We start from the raw sequence: 27,702 nt of genomic DNA, 5'->3' as shown, positions 1-27,702 counted from the left end.
ATATACATTTATCAATCATGTTTGATCAACACTCCAAGATTTACACAATACAATATAGGTTCCTAATCTCAGATATTGTAGAAGGGAATGGCAACCCACTTCATAGTCTTGCCTGGAAAATTCCATGGACAGAGGAGCCTAGCAGGCTACAGTCCAGGGGGTCGCAAAGTCAGACAGTACTGAGCGACAAACATTTTGTTACAAGAAAGGAGAGAATGGATACCAGAGGACAATGAGTCATTCCCAGCACAGACCATGAATGGAGGGAATAGATGTGGCACCGTAGACAAGGAAAAGGCAGTTGGACATCTGAAAAACAAGGCGCTAGCCTTTTCCTCTTACAGGGAGGAAAAGATGTACTCCATCTTGAGCCAGGCAATTGGAAGCATATTAAGTTGTGTGTTTTATGAAGGAAACCAGGCCCACTGTTACCCCCCAGAGGGTAGCTGTATAAATCCTCTGGGTCCAATTTCATTTGTAAAATGGGGAGACAAGACTGAAATCTCAGGGCTGTTGTGAGAATTAAATGTGGTACTGGTATGTACGGACTTTATAAATTCTAAAATGGAGATTAAGTGCAAGCTATTATGATTATACAATCATAAGATAAAAATTTGTTGTTCCTGGTGGTCTGTGAGGGAGGCAAGTGTCCCGAGGAATAGAGCACTTGGTGGTAAAGTTGTTTGTGCTTTCCTCGTGGGCTCAATGAACTAGCTAACTAGCCTTCCTTTAATATCCTTAATTCTCTGATCATATGACAGCCACTGGTGGTGTTAAAAGACAAAGGACACAACTTTAGGAAGGGGTTTTGTATTTCAGAAAGGTCTAGACAAACACAAGGTTTCCCGGGTGGTGCAATGGTAAAGAATCTGCCTGCCAAAGCAGGCAACACAGATTTGATCCCTGGACCAGGGAGATCCCTGGAGAAGGAAATGGCAACCTACTCCAGGATTCTTGCCTGGAAAATTCCAGGGACAGAGAAGCCTGGTGAGCTACAATCCATGGGGTCGCAAAGAGCTGGACACAAGTGAGCATATAGGAGCAACTCAGATATACAAAGGCTGCTAAATATTAGGTCCTAAGTAGATTTTAATTTTCCCAATTCTCACCCTCTTATATGAAGACTTTTCCTCAGATCTCCCAAATCTCTACAGAACCATGCTATCCACTATGGCTATTTTTGCCACGTGTGTGTGTGTTTTTTTTTTTTTTTAATTTAACCATGTATGCGTGCCTGCCTGTTAAGTCCCTTCAGTAACATCCGACTCTTTGTGACCCCATGGACTGTAGCCCACCAGGCTCCTCTGTCCATGGGATTCTCCAGGCAACAATACTGGAGCGGGCTGCCATGTCCTCCTCGAGTATCTTCCCAATCCAGGGATTGAACCTGAGCCTCCTGAGTCTCCTGCACTGCAGGTGAATTTTTTTTTTTTTTTTTTTTTACTCCTGAGCCATCCAGGAAGCCCCTCATTTAACCATGAAAGTGAAAGTGAAAGACACTCAGTCGTGTCCAACTCTTTGGGACCCCATGGACTACACAGTCCATGGAATTCTCAAGGCCAGAATACTGGAGTGGGTAGCCTTTCCCACCTCCAGGAGATTTTCCCAACCCAGGGATCAAACCCAGGTCTGCTGCACTGCAGGCAGATTCTTTACCAGCTAAGCCACAAAGGAAGTCCAAGAATACTAGACTGGGTAGCCTATCCCTGCGCCAGTGGATCTTCCCGACCCAGGAATTGAACCAGGGTCTCCTGCATTGCAGATGGATTCTTTACCAACTGAGCTATCAGTGAAGCCCATATTAAAGCTAAAAATTCACACAGGTGACATTTCAACAGCTACATGTGGCTACCATATTATATAACACAGACTACAAAATATCTCCATCTCTGAAAAAAATTCTACTTTTCAAAGCTCATTGAAACTACAAATATTAAAAGCAAAGTCAAAAAACTTTTGCCTGTGATAGGCAAATCTACCACTCTCAGGAGCAGAGGTTTTCCCCTTCTATAGCTACTACATAATTCCATGTTACCAAATGGTTAGAATTGTTCACCCCTTGAATCTCAGCAGCACCCCAGCAACTCCAGGCGCTCTCCTTGTCCAGCCAGCATCACCTCAATCTGTGAGTACATATTCAGACCAGAAGAAATGCTGCTGTAAAGCTGAAGAGCAGTGCACAGCTTAGCCTTTTCCTGAATATGTCGTGTTTTAAATTATGGGAAATGTATGCAGTCAATTCCCATCTCTCAAGAAATTGTACAGAGAATATGACAGTCTGTTACTGACTCAAAAGCACATTTTAAATGCCAGGCCAATTAGTGTCCAGCCTCGAGTCCATCGGTTCCCAGGAAGGCTCCGTGCCCCTTCTGTTACCTCTCAAATCTACAGCAGCCACCCCCAAGCCCACCCCTCAACAGTTAAGCCACCTGAAGCCTTCCCAGCAGCCCCTCGTCCACTCTCAAGAAAACTGCCTGCAATTCAGGTCTCCTCAACCTGGCTGTGTGGCACAGGTGCTCACAGCACTCCTCTAACCCGCCCGAGTCTCAGGCTTACAGATGGACTGACGGATACTTTCAGGAGGTCTGACTCAGTCATGTCCAAGAACTAACCCTCTCACACAAACAGCCCCAAACAGGAGCACCCTCTACTTCCAGCCTGCACTAGGGGAGGGTAAGAGACAGGGCCTCACAACTCGGCACCGAGAGGCAGTATCTGTGCTCAATCAACATGACCAAAAGTAACACTGGTCGCCAGCAAGAGCCTCTCTAAGGAGCTGCCACTCAGGCTGAGAACTAAAGGATCAAGGACTCAGTAATGAAAACAGCAAAAGGAAGGAGACGTCAGGTGGACAAGCAGGCAGATCAGCCTGGAGGTCTGAAAGGCTGGAGTAGAGATACAAATTTAAGAATCATCGAAACTCTGAGTAAACAGCATTTAAAACAAACAACAACAGATGGGAAAGGCCATGATCACCTAAGGACAACTCCCAAGAACAGAGAGAAACCTGGACTCAGGATGGAGAAAGACCAGGGCACTGAGGGTATGCAGACCACATTGGTCACCAGCCAGAGAGGAACCTCTGAAGGCAATCAAGAAGGACAAACAAGACAGCAGGAGGAGAATCAGGAACCAAGAGAAGAGTGTGATGGGCAGAACATGATGAAAACAGAACATGCCCATTTCAGGGCTCTTTCCTCACTGTGTGGGGGGCGTGGCACACACGGAGAATGGAAGAGAGCTGGGCAGGGACTCTCCAGGGTCTCCATCCTCTGAGACCATCCTGGACTGAAAAGCCCAGCTCTGTTCCTCAACTTTGGTTCCATGAGACACCCAGAATCCTGATAAGACATTTATCTTTCCTACCTAAGTTCTCTCTATTGGTTTCTTCAGTCTGCAACTAATTCTCTTTATAAGCTCAGCCATGAAAGGAAGGGAAAGACGTGGGCCACTGGGAACCAGGAAGGCAAGGGGAACAGGCCTGGGAGGAAGCTCCAGGTAACTGAAGCGGGTTGAAGAGAGGCCCTCAAATATTCTTGTCCACCTGAAACCTACGAAAGTGACTTATTTGGGAAAAAAAGGTCTTTGCAGGTATAATTAGTTTTAACTCACAATGAGGTCACATTGGATTAGTCCCTCATCCAATGACTGGTGTTCTTACAAGAGCAGAGAGAGATTGAGAGAGAAGGCCATGTGAAAGAGGCAGAAACTGGATCGCCAACAACCACCCAAAGCCAGAAAGAGGCATCCAAGGGAGGTGTCCTGCCAACACCTGGATTTCAGACTTCCAGCCTTTTAAACTCTGAGAGAACACATTTCTGCTGGCTTAGCCCCTCAGTCTGTGGTAATGTTAATGTAGCCCCAGGAAACTAACATTTCAGAGCCAAACAGAAGAACCCCTGAAAACCTTACATGAGACAGCATCCACAAAGACAGAAATAGAGAGCAGAGGTCAGCTTGGAGAAGTGCGTGAGCAGAGGAAGGCAAACGAGGCAGAGGTCACGGGCAGGGGTGGAGAGGAAGCGGACGCACCAGTGCTCGCACCACACTGGGCCCAGGGTGAGCTCCAATGTGCACCACCTCAGTTCATCCTCACCACCATCCTGGAGACAGGCAAATCGGGAGATGAACTAAGTAACCTGCTTACGGCCTTGAAGCTCAGACCGCAGAGCCAGGATGCCCAGTTCATGAGCACAGGGAAGCCAGGAAGGAAGCAACACCATCAACAGCTGTGCAGTTAATAGTCATGTTCTCAAAGATGACCTTCAGAAATACACGTAATATGCTAACAAAACAGCAGAATTTAAAAATCTAAGTATATAGTGTGACCTCCAATCTGGGGAGGTATCTCTGGACACATGTGCACGAGCAATACAAAAGACTAAAGGGAAATACAACAATATTACAAGGTTATTTCTAGATAGGTCAATGATTGATTTTCCCCTCATTTTTATAATCCTAATTTTGTATAACAAACAATTAAACATTTTTATTATTACATACAAAATTTAAAGATAAAAACTGGATACAATAAAATGGACTTGCTGAAAGGACATTTTTATAAAAATAACAATGCTGGTGGCTTAGGGGGAACAGGAACAGGCCCTCGAAGGAGGTCAGGAGGGACGGAGGAACTGAGGTGGTGGAGATAGACTGCCTGTCCAGGGAGTTTAATTTTAAATAGAGGGGAAAAAAGGAGAATAGTGGCTGAAGACAAGACACCAAGATTAACTGGGAGATTGAGTTATATAAGACTTATTAGTCACATTTGAAGGTAGAACAGAAAGAGCCTCTGAAGAAGAAACTAAAGATAAAAGTGTAGGTGAGCACGTCCTCAAGTGGAAGAACCTTCCCTTTAATAAATCTATGAAGGAGGCAGAGGCAGACACAGAAGTCCTAAGAGGTGGGAGACTGGAGAGGCATGCACGCTAGATGGTCCATGGTGTAACAGGTAAGAGCTCTGGAGGCAAGTAACTGACATTCAGTTAGTTGGGTTCAGCAGATTCCTAGCTGTGACTCTGGCCAATTACCTAATTTCCCCAACAGGTTTAGCCATCTGTGAAAAGGGTCTACTCACAGGACCAGGCTCAAAACTGATGAGTGGATCAGAGTGCAATATCATCAAGGTCTTAGCATGGCATCTAGCTAACAGAGGAGGTGCCTAACAAGCATGAGCTAACAGCACTGGTCATCTGCAAAATGCAAGTTCATCTACTGCCAAGGGAACTGCAGGTGGAGGACGGAAGGGCCATGGTTTGAAGTACTTTATTTCAACAGGGTTATCTTCAACCACCTCTTCCAACACATTTTATATATAGGAACATCTACGGCCAATGGAGAGTAACTTCAATTTCCCAAGCCTTCATTTCAGTTCCTAGCTCAGTCCTGTCTCAGGGCTTCTCCCTTTGTCCAGATATCTGCCTGGCTCATCCCCTAACCTCCTCCTGCACTCGACCTCAAACGTTTCCACAATCCTTTTCTTTTTTAAAACAATATTTATTTATTTGGCTGCACTGGATCTTGGTTGTGGCATGCAGGATCTAATTCCCTGACCAGAGATTGTACTGAGGGCCCCTGCTATGGGACCCCGCAGTCTTAGCCACTGGACCACCAGAGAAGTCCCGCTGCTGCTGCTGCTGCTGAGTCGCTTCAGTTGCGTCCGACTCTGTGTGACCCCAGAGACGGCAGCCCACCAGGCTCCCCCGACCCCGGGATCCTCCAGGCAAGAACACTGGAGTGGGTTGCCATTTCCTTCTCCAATGCGTGAAAGTGAGAAGTGAAAGGGAAGTCACCCAGTACTGTCCGACTCTTAGCGACCCCATGGACTGCAGCCTACCAGGCTCCTCCATCCACGGGATTTTCCAGGCAAGAGTACTGGAGTGGGGTGCCATTGCCTTCTCCAAGAGAAGCCCCTCTACCACCTTTTAAAATGAAATCCCAGCCATCTCTGAAGCCCTGCCCTAATTTCTTTTCAGCACCTTTTCCTTTTCCTGCTCACCAGTGCCATCAAACAGATACTTCCCTCGTGGTCCAGTGGTTAAGACTGCGCTTCCACTGCAGAAGGCAAAGGTTCAGTCCATGGTCAGAGAACAAAGATCCCACATGCCACACAGCACAGTCAGAAAAGAAAACATAGTAAAATTAATCCCCTTCCTTTAGAGCCTCCCCCTACCCCACTGCCACTCACTGGCCCTGGGAAGTCCTGACCACTGAACCCTCGATGACTTCTCATTCCCAGCCAAACCTGGTTCTCTGATACTTCCCTCCCCCATTCTCGGAGCTGCTCACAGAACTGACACTGCTATGATGTTCTTCCAACTCTTTCCACTCCTCTGAGCAGCTTTTCCTCTGCTCATCCTGCTACACCCAAGCTGCACCCATTGGTCTTCAACCTTTAGAGAATCTCCAGGTGGTTCTTCTCCCCGGGAAAAGGCACAACCCTTCACTTGTAAGGACACATCAGGCCAGGGTGCCTGTCTCCAGAGAAGGGCCTCACTGGTTCCCGTAGGCACCTGGCCAAGGCCCTCAAGCGGTCCTGGAGGGTAAGCACTGCACTCCTCTCTCCCATCATGCTGCTCGGAGGCTGAGGCTCAGGCTCCCTGTATGTTCTTCATTACTGAGGACCCCAGGGGCTCTTGTTTATATAGGTTATATCTACAGGTATTTACTATATTAGAAACTAAAGCAGAGACTTTCTAAAAACGTTCAATAAGCATACTGACTGTTACCATAAACAATATTTTTACAAAATATAACCAGAAAAATAACTTGGAGAGTAGAGTAATAACATTGTACATACCAGCAGAGCTGTTAAGTGTCTGCCTGGGGGGAGCAGAGGGGATGGGGCGGGGAGGGAACGGGTCAATCTGGGGCCGAACTTTGTCCAGTTGAAGGTGACGAATATTCTCACACAAATACATAGTAGAAAAAGGGAGTGATTTAACAGCCTTTTCAAATAAATGTCAACAGTCTTTGATACTACATCAAAACTTGACAAGTGCTAACTTTCTTAAAGTTCTGATGCGGAACCTGAAACCCTGTCAGTTAACTGTTTACACTGTTACATCAAACACCAGGGGCCTCACTCCACTCTGATGCTTTGAATGGATCTTTTACCTATGCCTGAGTTCCCAGCATCAAGCACGGGCCCATTGGAAAACATCACCTCCCTGAGTTAAGTAGATCTTCCCAACGTTGACACATTTTATTATGTAACACTAAAAAAGAAACATTCCCTTAACATCTCTACCTATCTTGAAAGAAAAGTACCAGGAAGCTGTCAAGCTCATGGTAGCAGAATTAAGTTTTCCAAAATTCAAATTTCCATCTGAAAGCTCAAATTTTATCACTGCCAACAATAATGTCAGTTATTTTCCTTGAAGTATCCGGTTCACTTCATTCGTTTTTAAGAAAATATCTGCCATATTCCCCTGTCTAAACAGTCATCATTTTCTGTCGGCTGTTCTTTCAACTCAAGTAATGGCATAGCTGCTGTCCAGACTCTCATACGTTAAGATGCTACATAAGAATTAGTGCTTTATGCTGACTTCCCATTTTGTCACACAGACCAGTAAAAAGATGAGTACTCAGGTTGCAGTTTAATAAAATTGATTTTTATTGCTTCATCAAAGACATTAAATTGGATTTTTTTTAACGACAAGTTCACAGCGGTGAAGAATATTATGACTACAATAACCACCAAGAACTTCCAGATGTACAAGCTATATTTAGAAAAGGCAGAGGAACCAGAGGTCAAATTGCCAACATCCGCTGGATCCTAGAAACAGCTAGAGAATTCCAGAAAAACATCTACTTATGCTTCACTGACTACATTAAAGCCTTTGACCGTAGATCACAATAAAGTCTGGAACATTCTTCAAGAGATGGGAGTATCAGACCACCTTACCTACCTGCTATGAAACCTATATGCACGTCAAGAAGCATATGTAACAATGGACTGGTTTAAAATTGGGGAACGAGTAGGTCAAGACTGTGAATTGTCACCCTGCTTATTTAACCTATATGCATAGTACATCATGTGAAATGTCGGGCTAGAGGAAGCACAAGCTGGAATCTCAGCATACCTGGGAGAAATATCAATAACCTCAGATATGCAGATGACACCACCCTTACAGCATAAATCGAAGAGGAACTAAAAAGCCTCCTGTGAAAGTGAAAGAGGAGAGTGAAAAAGCTGGCTTAAAGCTCAACATTAGAAAAATGAAGATCATGGCATCCAGTCCCATCACTTCACGGCAAGTAGATGGAGAAAAAATGGAAACTGACAGACTATTTTCTTGGGCTCCAAAATCACTGTGGACAGTGACTGCAGCCATGAAATTAAAGGATGCTTGCTCCTTGGAAGAAAAGTAATGACAAACCTAGACAGCATATTCAAAGGAAGAGCCATCACTTTGCCTACAAAGGTCCGTATAGCCAAAGCTATGATTTTTTCCAGTAGTCATGTATGGATGTGAGAGCTGGACAATAAAAAAGGCTGAGCACTGAAGAATTGATGCCTTTGAACTGTGGTGCTAGAGAAGACTCTTGAGAGTTCCTTGGATAGCAAGGAGATCAAACCAGTCCATCCTAAAGGAAATCAGTCCTGAATATTCACTGGAAGGACTGATGCTAAAGCTGAAGCTTCAATATTTTGGCCACCAGATCTGAAGAGCCGACTCATTGGAAAAGACCCTGATGCTGGGAAAGATTGAAGGCAGGAAAGAGAACGACAGAGGATCAGATGGTTGGATGGCATCATTGACTCAGTGGACATGACTTTGAGCAAACTCAGGAAGATGGTGATGGCCAGGGAAGCCTGGCACGCTGCAGTCCACGGGGTCGCAAAGAGTTGAACAAAACTGAGCAACTGAACAACAACAAAAACCACTGTAAATGGCTTGGTACCACAGCCCTGATTTGTGCTGCAGAACCAGCAGTGTCAACCACCACTGCTTTTGTACCATCAGTGGGAATGTCAACACAGTGAAAGTCAAATGACATCTTAGTATGATCCTGACAGTGAAAGTGTTAGTTGCTCAGTCCTGTTCAACTCTTCGTGACCCCATGGACTATAGCCCTCCAGGCTCTTCTGTCCATGGGATTCTCCAGGCAAGAATACTGGAGTGGGTTGCCATTTCCTTCTCCAGGGTATCTTTCTGACTCAGGGATTGAACCTGGGTCTCCCACACTGCAGGCAGATTCTTTACTGTCTGAGCCACTAGGGAAGCTCAGATCATGACACTATCTTGGACCTAATGAGTCCGAGTCCACAGATGGTACTCCTCAGACCCCTCACTCTAAGTAATGGTGACACCCAAGACTTCAACCACCATCTAAATACTAACAATTCATTCAGACCACTCCTCCAGGGCTCCACATTCACAAGTAACAAAAGTCAATAGTTCAACAAACACTTCAGGGTTTCAGAGAATGGTAATACTGCAGTTGACAGGCACCCAAAGTGCCTGTCTTCATGGAGCTTAGAACTAGTGGGCAGATCAACAGATTAGGGGGACAGAGCAAGGGAAGACAGAGATTAATGGGAGTGAAGAATGGCCTCTAAGGAGGGGATACGGGTACAAACACCTTAATGAAGGGAGTGGAGGGTACCAACAAACCTCCACAAGAGCTTTGCAAAGAGGAGTAGAAAGAATAAGAGCTGGTGTGTTCTGATGCAGAATATGGGAAAGTCTCCTGGGGTCCTCAAAACCTAGGTGCAAAGTTCAGTGTATCTTCTCAGCAAACCACTGCTCATTTCAGTAAATGCAAGATGGCCACCCAGATATCCAGGACAGAAACCTGTACTCACTCTTCCCTTCTGACCTTCCACTAAGTCATCAAGGCATCTCAGTCACCAGCTACCAGCTTTTCAACCCTGACCCAGACCCTCTTCCTTTCTATAGTATCCCATCTGAAATCTGACCTGTCTTCCTCCTTCCTCTGAGCATGCTCCAAGTTCAAGTACCAAGTGACTCATTCCTGATCAGGTAAATCGTCTTAAAACCCTTTGAAAGCTTCATAGAGCCCTCAAGGTAAAGGTGCAAATTTTTTACCAAGGCTTTGACCTCTTAGGTGTCCATTTCTCACCACTCTCCAGCCCTGTGGAACTTATGTCCCTGGATGAATCATGTTTTTTCATTCCATAATTTTACTGAGCACCTATCCTGCAATACAGGCTTCCCTTGTGGCTCAGCTGGTAAAGAATCTGCCTGCAATACAGGAGACCAGGGTTCGATCCCTGGGTTGGGAAGATCCCCTGGAGAAGGAAAAGGCTACCCACTCCAGTACTCTGGCCTGGAGAATTCCACGGACTGTACAGCCCATGGGGTCGCAAAGAGTTGGACATGACTGAGCAACTTTCACTCCACTTCGTATCTTGCAATACAGGGCTTCCCAGGTGACGCAGTGGTAAAGAACATGTCTGCCAGTGTAGGAGATGCAACAGATGTGGGTTCGATCCCTGTGTTGGAAAGATCCCCTAGAGAAGGAAATGACAACCTACTCCAGTATTCTTGCCTCGAAAATCCCATGGACAGTAGAGCCGGGCAGGCTCTTGGGGTCCAAAGAGCCAGACATGACTTAGTGATTAAACAACATCTTGCACTACATGGTTCTAGGTGCTGGAGGCAGTGAGTGAAGGAGGCCAACTGGGTGCATGAAAAACACGGTCCATCTCCTCACCCTAGAACACTCTTTCCTTCCCCTTCACGCACCAGGCAGGCTCCAACTGAAGAATCCATCCAGTCTCAACATTTTCCAGCAAACCTGCAAGATGGTGGCAGCCCTGCTGCTGCTCCAGCCCCTCGCCTACCTGCCTGCCCCCTGGGAGCTGTCAGCTATGGCTTGGCATTCACACGGGACTGCAGTTGATTCTTATGAAAATCCCTGAAACCTGGGGTCCCCTGGCAAGACATCTAAAAATGTTGGAACCGGATGGGTGGGGCTCCAGCATGTAGTGATGAAATGAAAATACAGATTAAAGCGGGTGAAAAGAGAAAGATAGTGAACACCAGGTTTAAAATATTTGGCTGTGGTTCTGCCACTCCCAGCAGCTGGTCAGCCCCTGAATGAGTTAAGGGGAAGATGGTGGAGGAAGCCTCGACCATGAAGAACACAGATACTGCCAAGGAACTCTGCCTTCTGCCTGTGAAACTGCACTACTCCACACTGGCTAGAGAGGTCATCAAGGCTGCTCTGGCTGACTACGAACTCAAACAAGAAAGAAGAGGACAAGAAGAAACAAGCCCTTGGGGAAGCCTCCTGCAGGTCACATGGGGTGCTCCCCACTCCCACTCTGCAGTCCCTTGCACGTAGGTGTTCAGAAGCCCTAGCACTGAAACCAGAGATGCGGGGCCTGGACAGCACGTTATGCTCACGCTGACTCTAGTGCAAGAGACACAGTGAGCTTCAAGTCTGCACAGTCATGAAGCGCACAACCATCTAGTGTTTCTGAATCCATTTGGGGGAAGACTACCAGGAGAATGCTTTGGTAAGACTATTTGATAAAACTGAGCAAATATATAACACAGGGCTGAATATATGTAATAAATCAAGAAATATAAGACTTCCCCCAAAACAAACATTCTCCCTAGAAAGCCATCGCTAAACTCTTAAGTAAGTTAGGGGCTCCTGTGATCCATCTCTGTTTTTCACTTTGTAACATAAAGCCCTGGGCCACGCCCATTCTACAATTTACACTCAGTAAGGAGCAGTGAAGGTGCTGAATAAAACACAAATTTCAAGTTATGGTACTTTTGAGAACACAGAAAAATATTTCATTGCCACTAGTTGACAAATTAAGGGATGCCAAATAATTTGGCATCATAAACGGAGGGGGGGAGTGAGAGCTTTAAAAATAATCGTTTTACTAATTTCAAAATAAATTATATGATCAAAATTACCCTTTAAAGGTAAAAGAAAGCCTTTTGAACAAAACGAAACCACACAAAGCTATTCATATGATGCACAGAGAACCAGTGGTGGCCAGAAAGAGGCAAGGGGCAAAATAAGTGAAGGGGATTAAGAGGTACAAAGAGGTTATGTAATAAACAAGCTGCAGGGGCATAATACACAGAGTAAGAAATATGGTCAATACGGGAATTCCCTGGCAGTCCCATGGTTAAGATTCCAAGAGGCGGGGGTCAGGAAATTAATATTCCACCTGCTGAGCCATGCCCGTGGCCAAAAAAAAAAAAAAAAAACTGTTACAAAGCAAGGTCAACAACAACTGAAATGGTGCTCCCAGCACAGAGAACTGCCAGTCAAGCAGTGCTCCAAGTGCTGCACTGCACTCCTTACAACCACCCTAGAAAGGAGGGCTTGTGTGCCTGCTTCACACACAAGGACACAGGTACATGCAAGTCAAAATCAAATCCAAACCAGCAAGTTACAGAGCTGAGTTCTAACTCAGACAGTCTCAGTCCTTTGAGAAATGAGTGTATTTCCTTCTGTCCCTGAAATTCAGGTATCTTAAAGTTCCTATAACAATTTTTTTTGGAAACCTATCGTAGAAACTTTAATACTCTCATGTCTAGTTAGAAGTGTTCCGAATTTTTAAAAATATTTATTTGGCTGTGCCAGGTGTTAGTTGCGGCAGAGAGGATCTTTACTTGCAGTATGTGAACTGCTAATTGTGGCAAATGGAATCTAGTTCCCTGACCACAGATGGCCCTGCATTGGGAGCATGGAGTTTTACCCAGTGGACCACCAGGGAAGGCCCCAGATTTTTTTAAAGCTTTACCAACACTTGGACAGGTAGTCAAGAGAATCTGTAATCTGCATCGGGAATATATTTTACAGTTGCCACAGGACTGAGTCAGAAGACAAACAGACAAGCACAGACGTAACAACCCACAAGTAAACAAGAATATATTCGACCAAATCCCTTAGTATTCTAGTCCAGAGAGGTTAAAGAACAGCTTTGCCCCCTTGATAAAATACAGTATTAAGCTTGGAGCAGGAATTCCCGGCAGTTCAGTGGATGGGACTCCTGGGCCCGGGTTCAATCCCTAGTCAGGGAACTAAGATCCTGCAAGCCACAAGGTGGCCAAAAAACAAAGGGGTATCCCTCGGCCAACTGATTATTCAATTGTAAACTTTTATCAATGGCAATATGGATTCAACTGGATAATCTCTTTGAATTATTATTTTAGATAATCTTAACTTGGTCAAAAAAAAAAAAAATCTTAACTTGGTCTTTTTAATCAGTGAGTTTTTAGAAATAGTTTTTTCCCCAGAAATTTTATTTATTCAAATAAGGGAATCCTCAAGTTTCTAAAAGAAAGAAAAGAAAGCAACATTGCTCTATGAAACAGGAAGCTTTCTATCATTGGTAGTGAGCAGTAATTTCCATCGATAACTGCGGCACCTAACGACAGACACTGCCAAAAGAACAAGGGGGCTAAAAGGTTTTAAATGCTATTAGCATTCCTCTAATCCACTGACCAATTCAAGTGTCTACAGAATTGCCTGTATTTCTTAAATGAGAGTTTAAGTCTGGAACAAAACCCGCAGCTCTAAAAAGAAGTGGGACTCCATTCTCTTCCTGAAGAGTCAATGTGCTGTTGCATTACTCAATACACAGCCACTCTCTCCATGTGTATTTGGACCTATTTGGACCGTGTCTTCTTCCCAGTAATGTTGCACAATCAGTTTTGTAAATTACTTCTCTGATATCAGTTTCAATTTCAATTTCTTTTTACCCCCTCATTCTATGTTTACTACACCACTCACTCAACTGAACTGCCTGCTTCATAAATTCTCAAACCACTCTTACCTGAGATCAGAATTCACACCAATATTAAAAAATTCAGAGTCTGACTCTTTGCGACCCCATGAACTGTAGTCCACCAGGCTCCTCTATCCATGGAATTCTCCAGGCAAGAATATTCGGGTGGGTTGCCATCTCCTTCTCCAGGAGATCTTCCTGACCCAGGGAAGCATGGAGACCCAGGTCTCCCACACGGCAGGCAGACTCTACTGACTGACCCACCAGGGAAGCCTAAAAAATTCTAAAATTTGTCTGTTCAATGCTTTATTAGACTCATGCTAAATAAGGCTTTTAAAATAATATGGCATGCCATATGGTCAAGCCCAGATAATAAAATTGAGAATATCTATTACCAATCCACTAATGCTAAAAGCCAAAGTCTGTAGACAGTAAGAACTTAATCCCATTTAGAAACCAACATGAGCCAAATCTTCTGGGCACAGAAAAAAGCAATCTAATGAAGACACTACAATAAATGCCGATGCTGCATGTCAACATTATTCATTAAGGTGCTCGCTAAAAAGACAACTGATGGTAGGCAAGTCTACATAAAGACCCCTCTCAAAGGTATTTTTAGAAATACAACTTTTCCAATCAAGCTAAAGGATAAAAGACAACATTTTAGCAAAATAAAACGTAACAGAACAAAACTTTGAGAAATAAATGAACTCCTCATAGAATCAGTGCACTTCTCATGTGATCAATATAAGACCTAGGTGATCCAAGCTTTGAAATCAAAGTCGCTAAGCATGAAAAAGTCCTGACAATCTTTCAAATCTCTTCTGAGATTAAAATGAACTCTGAGGAAATTTACTTGAACTCCTCCCAAAACAGAAGTAACTCAAGACATCAAAGAGAAATCCTTATTAAGATCTCACTAAAGAGGACATTCCTCTTAGTACTTGCCAGATAATATAAATATAGCTCTGTCGTAAACTCAGGTAACATACAAGCAGAATGGTTCCTACCTGGCGGGTGTTTTCATTTAATAAAGTGTCACTTCTGAAGCAAAACTGAACCAGAGTTGAACGATATTCTCTATTACCATACTCTTGCTCCATTTCTGCAGAAGAGAGGCAGGCCTAACACGCACCCTCAAGCAGGAGAATTGGGAATGAGCCGCAGGCACAACCATAAAACTCTACTTTCCTCAACACACACCTTCTCAAGAAAAACTTGTAGCAATCACAATGCCTGTGAAACCAGAGGCTTGGTGTGACAGAGGGAGTGAGTCCCTGGAGGAGAAAGGCCCTGCAGTCCCCTGGACAGCCTCAGAGCAGCTGGAAATCTTCCCCAACAGGATCCTGCCAGGGCAGCCTCTGGCCCTTCCAGTTGCACTCCATTTCTGACAGCTCTGTCAGAAAGTTCAATCCGGCCAAAAGCTCCCGCCCTGTTCTGCAGTCTGGAGGTTCTCAGACCTGTTTCCATGTTGGTGGCAAGCAGCCCTGTCCCCAGCCACACACCCGTATTTGTAAGGAAGCAAAAAAGGAACTGACTGTTCGCTTTCTTTTTGCAATGTGTACCTTCCGGAAGAAATCCAGAACAGACCCTATCTATCTTAACAGGACTCAAACTGAAACCTTCCTTTGAAACAAGAACCCTGCTCCAAACCAAAAAAGACTACAGCCTCAAATTAGAAAACGAGAACTCAGGTAGAAATCTTAACGGCTAACAATGGTCTTCAGACCTTATCTAGGGTCTGGGGTTGAAGGAACTTCTCATAAAGCTAATACTTCCATTTATTTGCTTATCATGAAAAACAGCTATATATTTTTCCTAATAATCTCGTAGGCAACCGCTTAATCATTAAATATTACTTGAGATCACTGTGTTAAACACGTAGCAACATGGAAGTACAAAAAAACAAGGAAAAGGCTTCTAACCTAAACCAAAACTACAGATGAAAATATATACATCGTGTATGCATAAACTCAGTAATGTACTCTTTAACTGTAAATGTCCACCAACTTCCTTTGCCCAAATAAACACCCGTTTCCCCAAATAAACACATTCCTGTTTCCTTCAGGCCGTGAGTCTCCCAATCCTAACTCAAAAGGGTCCATGAAAAAGACACTAAGCACAGAAAGCTCCCGCTACTCAGGTATGCTAACTCGGTAATTTAAAGGACACTAGAAACGGGTGGACACCACTGGAGTCAAATAGCAATTCGCAAGGCAAAAAACAGGGTTTTCAAAGTCCGATGGCTCAGCGACCCCCTGGTGGAATCTTCAGCGCTCCCCACCCCTCTGGGGCCGAGGGGGACCCCGGGCGGCGCCCCCGGGCGGCGCCCCCGGAGCCCCGCGGCGCGGGCGGCGGCTGACAAAGGCCGCGCGGCGGACGCGCCATCTTGCCGGGCCGCCGAGGGCCATTCATTCGGCGCGGGGCGCGGGGGCCCGGCCGCCGCCCGCAGGCTGCACGCCGGCACCGGGGCTTCGGGCGGCCCCGCTCGGGCCGGGCGGCGACTGTGGGACCGGGGCTCGCGTTCGCTGGGCGCTTTGTCCGCCCCGCGCGCCCTAGGCGCCGCTTCCTCATTTCTCCGCCGCGGCGACGCCGGCCTCTCTCCTCCAGCCTCCGAAAGGCCGCTTTTCTCGCAGCCCGTCCTCCCGTAACCAAGGATGGCGCCCACCGCCCAGCGCGGGACAGGCCTGCCGCCGCCTTTGTTCTCGGACCATTCGGCGCCCCTCCTCCGGGCCACCTCCCAGGCGCCGGCCGAGGGGCGCCGGCCCCAGACCCCCAAACCACTGAGTCTCCGGCCCCGCCCCCACCGCGGACCTCAGGACCCGGACCGCAAGCCTGCACCCAGGACCCCAGACCAGAGGCCCGGACCTGGACTCCAGACACCCGGACCTGGACTCCAGACGCCGGCGCCCCAACTCCCAGCCCGGAGCCCAGGACCTCAGCCCCAGGCCCCGCCGAAGTCCGCGGGGTCCCCGCCGCCCCCGCCCCGAGGACCCCACCCGGGCGGGGCAGGAAGACTCGGCCAGGCAGCCGGGTGGGGGCGGGGAGGGTGGGGGCGGGGCGGCCCTGGCGGGCGGGCGACCGGGGGGCGATGGGGAGGGCTGGTGGTTGGGGAGACGATCAGGGCTAGGGGGGTCTGGGACGGGGGTCGCTTTTGGGGCTGGGGCCGTGGCGCTCACCTCGACGCCGCGTCCCGCCTGCCGCGCCCGCTCCCCGCCGCCTCAGCCGCCGCTCCGGGAGGTGGTCGCGCTCCGGCCGCTCCGCGGGCGCTGCGGGCAGGTGCGCCGGCGAAGCTCGGTCCGGTCGGTCCCGCGGCGGCTGCTCCACTCCTGCGCCCGCTCCCGCTCCCGCTCCCGCCGCCGCCGCCGCCTCCGTCCGCCCCTCAGACGCCTCCAGCCATCGGGATGGGCGCGGCGGCCCCTGCCCGCAGCCTCGGGAAACCCCACGGTCGCGTCACCGCGCACGCCGCGCGCGCACGCCCCGCTCGGCTGAGTCCCCGGCGCGCGCGCGCGCGCTCCGTCCCTGCGCCAGCCCCCCGCGCTCGTGCGCGAGCCGCTTAAAGGGGTAGCGCTGTATCCTCGCGGACCCTCCCTGGTAGCCTCCAAGTCAGAACCGCCTCTCCCCCTGCCAGGCTCCGCTCCCCAGGGGCCGGAGCGCGGGGCACTGCGTAGGGTGGTCTGCCTGCTGCCGACTCGCTAGGCTCCCAGCCAGGTGGACTTAGATAAAGGACGCAGGACGGGAGCCTGCCACCGCATCCGGCGCTCAGCATCTGAACTCCTTTCCCCGTACACGCGCACGTAAAGCCCCGGGCGCTCCACATCTGCATTGTGCACCCCGCATACACACGAGCATACATACTCCCAGCGCATGCTGACCCACACCCACGCTGTGTCGGCCTCAGAGACGTCTGGCTTCAGCCTGCCTGCGGAGTGGACCTCCTGCAGCCCAGGGTCAGGGCTGTCCTCAGAGGTGCCCGTGGGGCTCCAGTGAGCTGGGCAGGTGCAGGTAGTGTGGCTTCGGTAGTCAAGGTTCTGTCTGGAATGGCCACCTGAGCATGGAGGTGTGACCACGAGAACGAGAATGACTGACAGTAGGGACAGACAGTCTGCCCCTGCAAATGCGGGCGGCCGAGTTTGCCAGGGAGCTGAGAATCAAAGACCCCCTAGTGGGGGACGGGGAAGGAGGTCAGCTGTGAGCAGCCAGCAGTCTCTGGTGTCCTCAGACCCCTCCTGGATGTTTATGATTGGGGCTCTTATCCCACCAGCTTCCACCTTTCCATCTGACCTCTGCCTCCCCAATTCCAACAACGTCCTTCACTGCAAGAGCCTGAGGTCCCCACCCTAATCACCTCCTTGCAACCACATCAGCTCCCTGCCTGTAGCCCTCCCTGTGCTGCCCTCTCCTCCCCCTGGCCTGCACAGCAGAAGAACACCCAAGCAATGCAGTTGGCCCTATAAACCTCAAGGTGCCCTGTAGACCCTCCCTCCCCAGCCTCTTTCACAGCTGCAGCAGATGGTTTCCTTTTGTGTGTGAGCCTGTCTGTCTGTGGTGGCCCTGGACCCCAGCTTGGAGCCCATGCCTTCCCACCCACTCTGGGGCTGTGCCCCTTTTCGTCTCCCCCTCTCCACACACACACACACTGATTCATCCTACAAGCACACAGACATGTCTCCACTTTCCTTGGAGCCCTTCCTCAATTTCTGGCACAAGAAGCTCCAGGCTTGTCTCAGGTCCTCCCTGCCCCAGCCTTGACCTAACCTGTTCTCCAAGGGGCCCTGTTTCCTTCTGGTGGAGCAGGTATTTAGAAGCCTACATTCAAGCATGGGCTGTGCTTGCTGCTCCTGGAGTGCCATTGCTTCTGGTCCCCAACAGCGGACTAAGGAACATGTGCATGTAGAAGCATACATGTATATGTACACACACAGACCACCCCCTCACCGGGTAACAAATTTTCCATGCTCACCACCCCCTCGTCTGGGTGCTGACCAAAGCAGAGATGTGCACCCTGCTCAGCTGAACCAGAACTGAACATCAGCAGGATTGCTTCTCTGCTTCAAACCACTGGCAGCTCCTATTGCCCTTCTGTTCCATCCTCCTCACTGCCCAGCATCTGGCTCCTCTCTGCTCCTTAAGCACTCAGTCTCCACATTCCATCCTCTGGCCTTTGGTCCTTGTGGCTCTACCTGCCTGTGAGGGGCTCCCCCATAACCTGAAGTCCCCTAAGCAGAGCAGCTTCTCCCAGCCCGCCCTGGCCCCCCAGTGCTACTCTGGCTCCCGTGACCTCATGTGGTTCATGCCCAGGCTGCTTGCTTCTTGCCCTGCTCACCTGCTGAAAACAGGGCTGGACTCCCTTGCCTACTGCTCCACCTGTGTACCAGGGCGGGGGGCACACAGAGGGACCTCCAGAGGTGTTGATGAGTGGGGGAAGGCGTGTGGGCAACATGCTGTATTCCAGGCGAGGGTGACACGACTCAGAGTGAGGATGGGGTGGGGAGTGGGGGAGCGGGGAGAATCAGAATGGAGTGGTCACTGTGTCCAGAACAAGGGCTGGGGAGAGGAGACAGAAGCACTGCCCACTGCTCAAGAGGAGGAGAGGAAAAAAAAAAGTTATTTCCTGTTGGTCCAGTAGCTAGGACTCCACACTCCAAATGCAGGGGCACAGGTTCAATCCCTGGTCAGGGAACTAGATCCCACATGCTGGAACTGGGAGTTTACATGCTTCAGCTGAAGATCTGGCATGCTGCAATAACTAGATAAATATTAAAAATAAAAAGTAAATAGAATTATCAGGTGGCCCAGTGATTGGGACTCTGAGCTTTCACTGCTAAGAGCCTAGTCTGATCCCTGGTTAGTGAACTAAGATCCCGCATGCCTTTGCAGGTGGGTCCCAAGGCCCCAGACTTGGGATAAGAGAGGGACATCCCAGAGAGTCCAGTGGGGCTCATGCTGTCCCAACCTCTATGCTCACCTAAGTCCAGGGACTGAAAAGTAGAGAGGAGGGGCAGGGAAGGGAGAGGCGGAGGAGAAAGGGGTGGTGGCCTCAGGAGAGGGAGAGCGAGAAGGATGGGAGGGGGGGAGACAGAGCAGACGGAACTGGGCAGCGAGGTGAGTGGTCTCTACGGAGCCCACTCTGTGCTGCTGTGGGTATGGCAGGAAAACCCCCATCCTGTCAGCCTGGGTCCCTGCATGCCCATCTGAGGGCAGACACAGGGCTCCCGTGTGGCAGGCCACCATCAGCCTGATCAGGCCCTTCCTCAGGGACATCAAGGCCACAGGGCAAGGCCACAGGGCAAAGCCACGCATCGGGACACCAGGCCAGTGATTGCCCCAGCTGTCTGAAGTTTCGGGGTGCAGCCCTCTTGCCCCTGGATAATCTGTAGGTCTGCAGGGTGTGGCAGGGCCTTCCCTGGAACTTGCCCTTTGGCCAGGGCCTAGAGCCCTGTTTATGTGCTTATGGACCAGGTGTGAGGGGCAAAGTTGAGGGGAAGGCAGCAGGGAGGGGATGGGGCCACAGGGCCCTCATTCCCAAATTCCCTGCCCGGTCTCGTCTCCATCTGAAGCACACAGGCCTCAGAGCCCCCAGGCAGCAGGGCCCTGTGGCCCTGAAGATACATGCCCTGGGCCTTGATCAGCTCTCAGTGTCCCTGAGACCCTAGGGGTCTACAGGATGCTCTGGGGAACCTGCCCTCCACGCCCACCCTCCATTCCTGCTGCACTGGCCTCTTGCATTTTGGGGCCCCCACCCAGCCCTTCTCAGTGGGGCATAAACCGGGGCCCCCCTTGGAGAGCTCATGCCCAGCCAGGAGGCCAGGCTTCTCCTGACTTCCTGGAGACACTCCCTCCCTCTCTCTTGATAAGTGGCTTAGAGCCTAGCCTGTGGTCCCGAGTCCACTGCCACACCCGGTCAGCCATATCCGGCAAGGGCCAGGCCAGCTGGGCCCCAGTGCCTGGCTCAGAGCCCAGCTCCACTAAAACCTGGGGAGCACGAATGCATAATTCGATGCCCTGGCCCCATCTGCTCTCCAGCAGGAAATGGTCTGACAGGAAAGTAGGTCTTTTAAAATCTAAATTATTCAAACAATCCGTGCACACGACCAGACTGCCCCTGGTGGGGCGGGGGCCCAGCTCCAAGCCTGGCTTTGCAGGTCCAGGGCTGCAGGGGCATCTCCCACTGGGTCTGTCTTGTCCTCCAGTAAGCAAGCTGGGGCCTGACCCTGCCTCCCAGCTCTGGAAGACAGAAGATGAGGACAGGCTGTAGGGGGAGGGGGGTGGAATGTAGGTAATCCAGAAGAAGCCTAATTAGATCCTGCTGGTGTGCAGAGGTGGGGGCTGCTAGCAGAACAGGGTCAGGTGGGAAGGCAGCTCCCGCCCCTCTCTAGCTGAACTCACCGAGGGGAGCGCCCACTGGGTGCCAGGATGGCCTGATGTGGGATGGGTCTACAGAAGGGTGTGCAGAGAGTAGGGGGCAGTTTTATGTGGGGTGGATGGTGGGAAGGGACAGTCAAGCAGACCCAACAACAGACAGACAGGGAGTGAGCCGCATGAGTGCCAAGGCCCCAGGGAAGGGTTGAGGCCCAAGGTGGGCATAGGATGGACCAGGTCATGGGCAGTGCACCCAGAAGGCTGACATGGTGGGCTGATTGCACCTCATCGGCCTTGGGGAAGGGCTGGTCATTGCCCTTTGGCTGCCAGCAGATCTTGGAGCACCCCTGGACCCTTCTCCTGGGCAGTGGAAGCAGTGCCTTCCTCTCCCAGGGCAGGACTTGCCCCTTCTCTTTGCCTCTTGTGACCTGACCTCTGAGCCTGGGACCCTCCTCATCAACTCCCTTTGCTAAAACACCAGACATCCTTGGTGGGGGCACCAAAACATGGGGGGGCAGTGGGGAATTGGGAAATGCCGCCTGGAGGGGGGCACCACGGGTGTGGGTGGCTTGCTCTTGGCTGGACAACTGCATCTCAGAGGCATGCCCCCTTCCAAGTTCTGGAGCAGACACCCTAGGGAAGGCACCAGTGGCCTTCTTGCCACTCCCAGAGGGGGCTGTCCTGGGGGGCTGAGACCCAGGGGCAGTGCAGACCATCAGCTCCAGCAGATGCCCATGCTGCCTTCCCTGGGGAAGTAGAACAGGAGAGCCCACCCTCCTCCTTGGTTGTCTCCATAGCAGCTGCATCCAGTCAACCTGGGACTGTGCTTGTGGGGTTGGAAATCCTGGCCCCACAGATGGCTCTGGGGCCACAGCAAACCTCACAAGGGGCTCTTCAGTATCATTTGAGGAGGGAGTTGTCTTTGGTTGAATACTCAGGAAGCAAGATGCAACCATGAGTGGGGGTATAATCCCCACACATCCCCCCAGAAATGTGTGCACCCACAGGTATGCAAACAACACATGCGAGAGTTGGATCAGCCAGGACTCAGGGTAGGAAGAGGCAGAAGCTCAAATAGCTTATCTGGAAAGAGGCTCAGACCCTGAGCTTCAAGCTCAGCTAGGCTCAGGGAGACTCCTGCTGGGCTCCATCTCCAGAGCAGGGCCTCCTGCTTGAAGTGGGGATGTCTGCTGGGGCTGCCTCCCCACCACCCAGCTAAGCAGCCATGTGCTCCAGAGGCTCTGCAATGCCACTGCATGGACCCCAGAAAGGCCCTGAAAGGCCTCACTCAGATTTCATATGGCCCTGGAGGCAGGGGATGGAGGGCCCCTGGTCCTCTTGGGACAACATGCACACCGAGAAAAAGCGAATGCTGTCACCAGGAGGTGGAGGGCTGGTGGACAGGGGAAAACACAGGGAAAAAAGCAGGGTTTGGGCAATAGCTGAGACACTCATCAACCAAGCCATCATGGGAGGGCGGGCGGGTTCAAGGCCCACAAAAGCCCAGGTTCCGGCTCCTCCTGGCAGAGGCCAGGCAGCCCCAGCCTCTGGCCTGCTCCATCCTAAAACCGGATGCTGGGGGCAGAGCCTGGAGGGACAGGCTGGACAGGCTCTCACCTCCCCTGCTCGGCCTCCCCAGCCCCCACACCCCCGAAGCTATCTCCAGGGCCTCCCTGGCAGGCATCAAGGGTGTGCTCCTGCCGGCCCAGCCCCCAGTCCTGTTTCCTCTCCGGTCTGGGCGGCGCTCTTAGCAGGGAGGCCTCGATTCTTCTGCACTGGAGCTTCCCCAGCTGCCTGCAGAAGGCTGGGCAGTCACCCGCCCAGCCCTGGACCGCAGTTGCCAGAAATGCCTTAGCACACTCTGGGCCAGGATGGGAATTCTGAAACCAGGAGAGAAGAATTCAAACCAGGGGTTGAAGCAGAGACTGTGAGATCCTGAAAGAGCCCCAGGGTTGGAGTGGAGCACACACAGGCCCCGACACCCAAACAGATGAGAGAGGGGAGCCCAGACAGGCGCCAGAGAGGTGAGAGGAGAAGGAGACCTCAGTGTCCAGTGTGGGAGGGTAGGCCACGGGAGCCTAGTGGACGGGGAGGCCCGAGCGCGGTGAGGAGGTGTGGTGGCTCAGAGGCAGCCTCTGCCCCAGAGATTGCTTAGGGCTCTGAGCCCCCTGACTCCTTCCGGGCCCCCACCCTTCTTCCCAGCCTGGCAAGCCTCCTGTCCTCAGGTGCCATCTAGAGGCCTGGCCAGGTTCAGAGAGGGGTCCCTGAGGCCGAGAAGCTGGGACAGGCCCCTAGCTGGCCTGGCAGCACATACCCAGGTGGGCCGTCCCTGGCTCAAGCCCAAGCTTGACTGCCCCTAGAGGGGAGCGGCCCACAGACTGCCTGGCTCCCAGTTCCTGCTGCAGACAGGAGCGCAGGGGGTGGTGGCAGGGGAAACCAGTCCGGGGAAGTGGGAGTCTGCTGTCAGGACCACCAGGTTCGCCCTGTCTCCAGCTCCCCTCGCCTCCCTCTGCCAGGCCCTGCCTGGGGGAGGGTGCCCAGCTGTTCTGGGATTCCTCTCCCCGCAGGTGGTGCCCTGGGACTCAGCTCCGCCAGCACCTGCCAGGTAAACAGCTTGCACCTGCGGCACCAGTTCAAGCCCGAGGACGCCTGTGACCCCGTACTCCACAGGGCCCTCTCACCCCATCCTGAAGTCACATGATCCAGAGAAGCCATGCAGGGCCTCTTCCAGCAGGCGGGCAGCCACTGAGCAGAGGGGAAGGGACAGGAAATCCTCAAGGCCACACGGGCCCAGGGCTGCCCTGCCCCCCCAGACCCCATGACCATGGACAGGGCTCCATGCCACATCATGCCACACAACACTGGCCACACCATGTTACCTGCCATATCTCATCCCCAAGTGCCATACCACATCTGCCAGCCCACCCCAGGATTGACACAGTGGTAGAGCTTTGCACCCGATGCCTGGCAAGAAGGGCCTTACCCTCTGGGCCTACACCCTAGTCACTGTCCTGACTGCCCCACAGCCTTGTCTCAGGTCCTGCCCTGGAGGGACTGTCCTTTCCAACAGAAGACCCCCACCATGCTGCCCCTCCATGAGAGGGAGCAGAGACCCAGCCCATGGCCAGAAGCCAGGGTTTCCACTCTGGCTCCCCAGCTCGGGGAGGGGTCTCTACCAGGAAGTCCCTCTTGCAGGGCAGACCACATTCCTGTCAGAAGGGAGATGCCTCAGGAGCTCCTGGGGACTCAAAGTTCCCCCAGAGAGGTTCTGCCTCATGAGCTACTTTGGTTTTGAATCCTGATAGAACACACTTAATGTGAAATTTACCATTAAACCCCCTTTTTTAAAAAATAAGGAACGTGTTTCTAATTTGCATGTCACCCTTGCCCAGGGGTCATGCTAATGTTCTCTGTACCGTTCCAGGATTAGTATGCACTAAACTCTTCTGATATACACAGTTCAGTTCATTTAGCAGGTTCCTCATTGTGCAGCCACCCCGTGCATCCATTTAGAGAACATGGTCTTCACCTCAGGAGGTGAAGACCCCCATTAAGCAGTCCCTCCCTGTGCCCTCCCCCCAGTCCCCCACAACCACAAGTCTCCTGTCTCCATGGATTTGCCTGTTCTATGTATTAACACTTCACACAAGTGGAATCATACAGCATTCACACAACGTGTGTCCTTCTGTGTCTGGCTTCTCTCACCGAGTGCTGTGTTCTCAAGGATCATCCATGTTGGAGCAGGTGTTGGTGCTTCATTCCTTTTGATGGCTGCATGACCCACTGGGTGGACACATCGCCCTCTGTATATCCCAGTCATCCGCTGGTGGCCATTTGGGCTGTTTCCTGCTTCTGGTTGTGGTGAATAGCACTGCTGTGAACATTCGTGTACACATTTTTGTTTGAACACCTGTTCCCAGTTCTCTTGGGTGTTTACCTGGGAGTGGGATTGTAGGGTCATTCAGTAACTCTATATTTAGCCACCGAATGGCTTTCCACAGCAGCTGAGCTATATTACATTTCCACCGGAAGTGCACAAGGGCTGTGACCACTCCACGTCCACATCAAGACTTGTTACTATATGCCTTTTTGATTCTAGCCATTCTAGATGGTGTGAAGTGATATCTCACTGTGGTTTGATTTGCATTTCCTTTGTGACTAGGGACGAGCATCTTTTGAATGTGCTAACTGGCCATTTGAATGTCTTCTTTGGAGAAATATCTATTTAAGTCCTTTACCCTTTTTTAAACTTGTTTTTTGTTGTGCTTGTTGTTGAGTTGCATGCGTTCTCTGTATATTCTGGACATGAGATCCTTATTAGGGATACAAAATATGTAATTTTGCAAATATTTTTTCCCATTCTGTCAATTGTTTTTTTCACTGTATTGGTAATGTCCTTTATGCACAAAAGTTTTTAGTTTTGCTGAAGTCCAATTTATTGTTTTCCTTTTTTGCTTGTGTTTTTGAAACACAAGAAACCATTGCCAAAAATAAGTTAATGAAGATCTATTCCTATGTTTTCTTCTAAGAATTTTATAGTTTTGACCCTTAAGTTTAGGTCTCATCCACTTTGAGTTAATTTTTGTATATGGTGTGAGGTAGGGGTTCAAATTCATTCTTATTCTTTCCCTTTTTTTGGCCTTGCTGCTCAGCATGTGGGGTCTTACTTCTCTGACCAGGGATCAGACCCATAATCCCTGCACTGGAAGCACAGAGTCTTAACCACTGGACCACTAGCGAAGTTCTGAAATTCATTCTTTTTCTTGTGAATATTCAGTTTTCCCAGCACCATTTGTTGAAAAGCTGTCTTTTCCCCATTTGATGACCTTGACGTCCATGTCAAAAACCATTTGACTAAACATGTGAGGGTTTATTTCTGGGCTCTCTGTCCTATTTCATTGGTCTATATGTCTGTCTTTATAGCAGTACCACATTGTTAAGATCACTGTAGCTTTGTAATAAGTTTTAAGTTTGGGAGTTTGAGATCTCCAACTCTGGTCTTCTTTTTAAAGATCATTTTGGCTACTCAGGGTCCCGTGCAATTCTGTATGAATTTGAGGAGTGGCTTTTCCTCAGTGGCAAAAAAAAAAAAAAAAAAAAAAAAGGACCATTGGCATTTATCAGCTGCTGCTGCTGCTGCTAAGTCACTTCAGTCGGGTCCGACTCTGTGCGACCCCATAGACAGCAGCCCACCAGGCTCCCCTGTCCCTGGGATTCTCCAGGCAAGAACACTGGAGTGGGTTGCCATTTCCTTTTCCAATGCTTCTTAAAAATATATGCTCTGGGAGGAGGCCATGATGGTAGCTCAGTCCTTTTGCCCTGGGCAGTGGTCAGCTTGCTCAGGTCCTGTGGTAGTGAGGAGGGCAGGTCCTGTTGGGAGATGAGGACCACCAGGGGATTCTGAGCAGTGGTGCACCCCCACAGCTATTGTGGGGCAGGTGAGCCTGAAGCGGGCAGCACAGTGGTCTGGGAAAGCTGGACAGGGCCAAGTCTGGAGTGATGTGGCTTGTTCAAGGATGGGGGCACAGAGGAGTCGGGGTGACACTAGGGTGTCTGTCTTCACGGCTGGACAGTGAGCTGAGAGGATGAGGGGCAATTGGGTGGGCAGTCCTGGTGGGCCAGAAGGGAGGAGTGCTGTGCCCTGGGCCTTTTCAGCCTGAGATGCTGAAGATGTTGGCTGAGAAGCAGGCCTGCAGTGGGTTTGGAGAGCCATGCACAGGCCACTGAGGGGCCATGGAGGAGTCGAGGTAGCCAAGGATGTCTGGGGCTGCCAATGCCCCCCAAGGGGAGAGTAGGAAGAAGAGAAGTAGGAGAATCCCAGAGAGAGGCGGGAACTTTGCAGACAAGATTTATGTGGTCAGGGCAGCAGGGACCAGCATGGGGTGGGGTCCCATGGGAGCTCCAGGGTCCAGAGCTGGCCTAGGGGGATATGTGTGAACACAGCCAGGAGCCAGGACAGAGCTATAGTCAAGGGAGAGGCCATGAATCCTGGGCCTGGGGGCACCTCAGAAGGAAGGCAGGGGCCCTTCTTGTCACTTGCCCCGCCCCCACACTGCCCTCTTCTACTTCTTGGCAGCAGCTCCATATTCACCAGTTCAGGGCTTTCCCTGGGCAGCGGAGATCCCTGCGCAGTCTGAGCAGGGCCTGGAGCTGGCAGGGGTAAAGGCAGCACAGCCAGCCATTGGCCGCACGGGCAGGGGCTCTCTGGAGGCCCCCTTACTCCCACGGGGCACCTGGGGACCCTGTTCAGCCTGGAGCAGGACTACCCCTCTCTGGTCTCCACTTCCTCCCCTTCCCATCCCCCTCCCTGGGCCAGCTGCCCCTCACCCCTGGCATGAGTCCAGCCTGGGAGGCCAATGGAACTGCCCAGGGAGAGCTTGCTAGGACCCAGGGGCAGCCCCAGCACCCAGAGACCCAAGGCCACCTTCTGAGGCAGAGGTAGGCTCCGGGGTAGCTGGGGGGTGTTCGATGCAGTTCGACGTGGCCTGGGCCAGCAAGTGGGGGTGGGCAGCAAGTGGAAAGCTGGACAGCAAGTGTGGGGGTGTTTGCTGGGTGCTGTACTCTTCACCCTCATCTGCCCTCCACCACCAGGCTCTGCTCCTAGTCAGGAG

The 27,702-nt window shown here is 50.8% G+C and overlaps 1 protein-coding gene and 1 non-coding gene across 9 annotated transcripts in view; both read right to left on the bottom strand.

Annotated features, from left to right (window-relative positions):
• Positions 1-17,676, bottom strand: part of GNB1 (G protein subunit beta 1) — a 76,484-nt gene extending 58,808 nt beyond the window's left edge. Inside the window, exon 1 of one of the 8 annotated variants that reach the window (XM_069545832.1) lies at positions 16,909-17,676. The gene's annotated coding sequence lies outside the window, so the exon portion shown is untranslated. Of the gene's footprint in view, positions 1-16,597; positions 16,750-16,908 lie in introns of those variants that run through there. The other 7 variants (XM_069545839.1, XM_069545831.1, XM_069545840.1 and 4 more) reach the window with 7 other exon arrangements.
• Positions 17,677-24,438: 6,762 nt separating this feature from the next.
• LOC138416746 (U6 spliceosomal RNA) lies at positions 24,439-24,542 on the bottom strand. Its single transcript, XR_011247859.1, has one exon. It is a non-coding gene; the product is annotated as a U6 spliceosomal RNA (small nuclear RNA).
• Between the last annotated feature and the right edge of the window lie 3,160 nt (positions 24,543-27,702).

Source organism: Ovis canadensis, chromosome 12 (genome assembly GCF_042477335.2).
Source record: "Ovis canadensis isolate MfBH-ARS-UI-01 breed Bighorn chromosome 12, ARS-UI_OviCan_v2, whole genome shotgun sequence".
Classification (NCBI taxonomy): Eukaryota; Metazoa; Chordata; class Mammalia; order Artiodactyla; family Bovidae; genus Ovis; species Ovis canadensis.
This window is presented reverse-complemented; position numbering and strand designations above follow the sequence as displayed.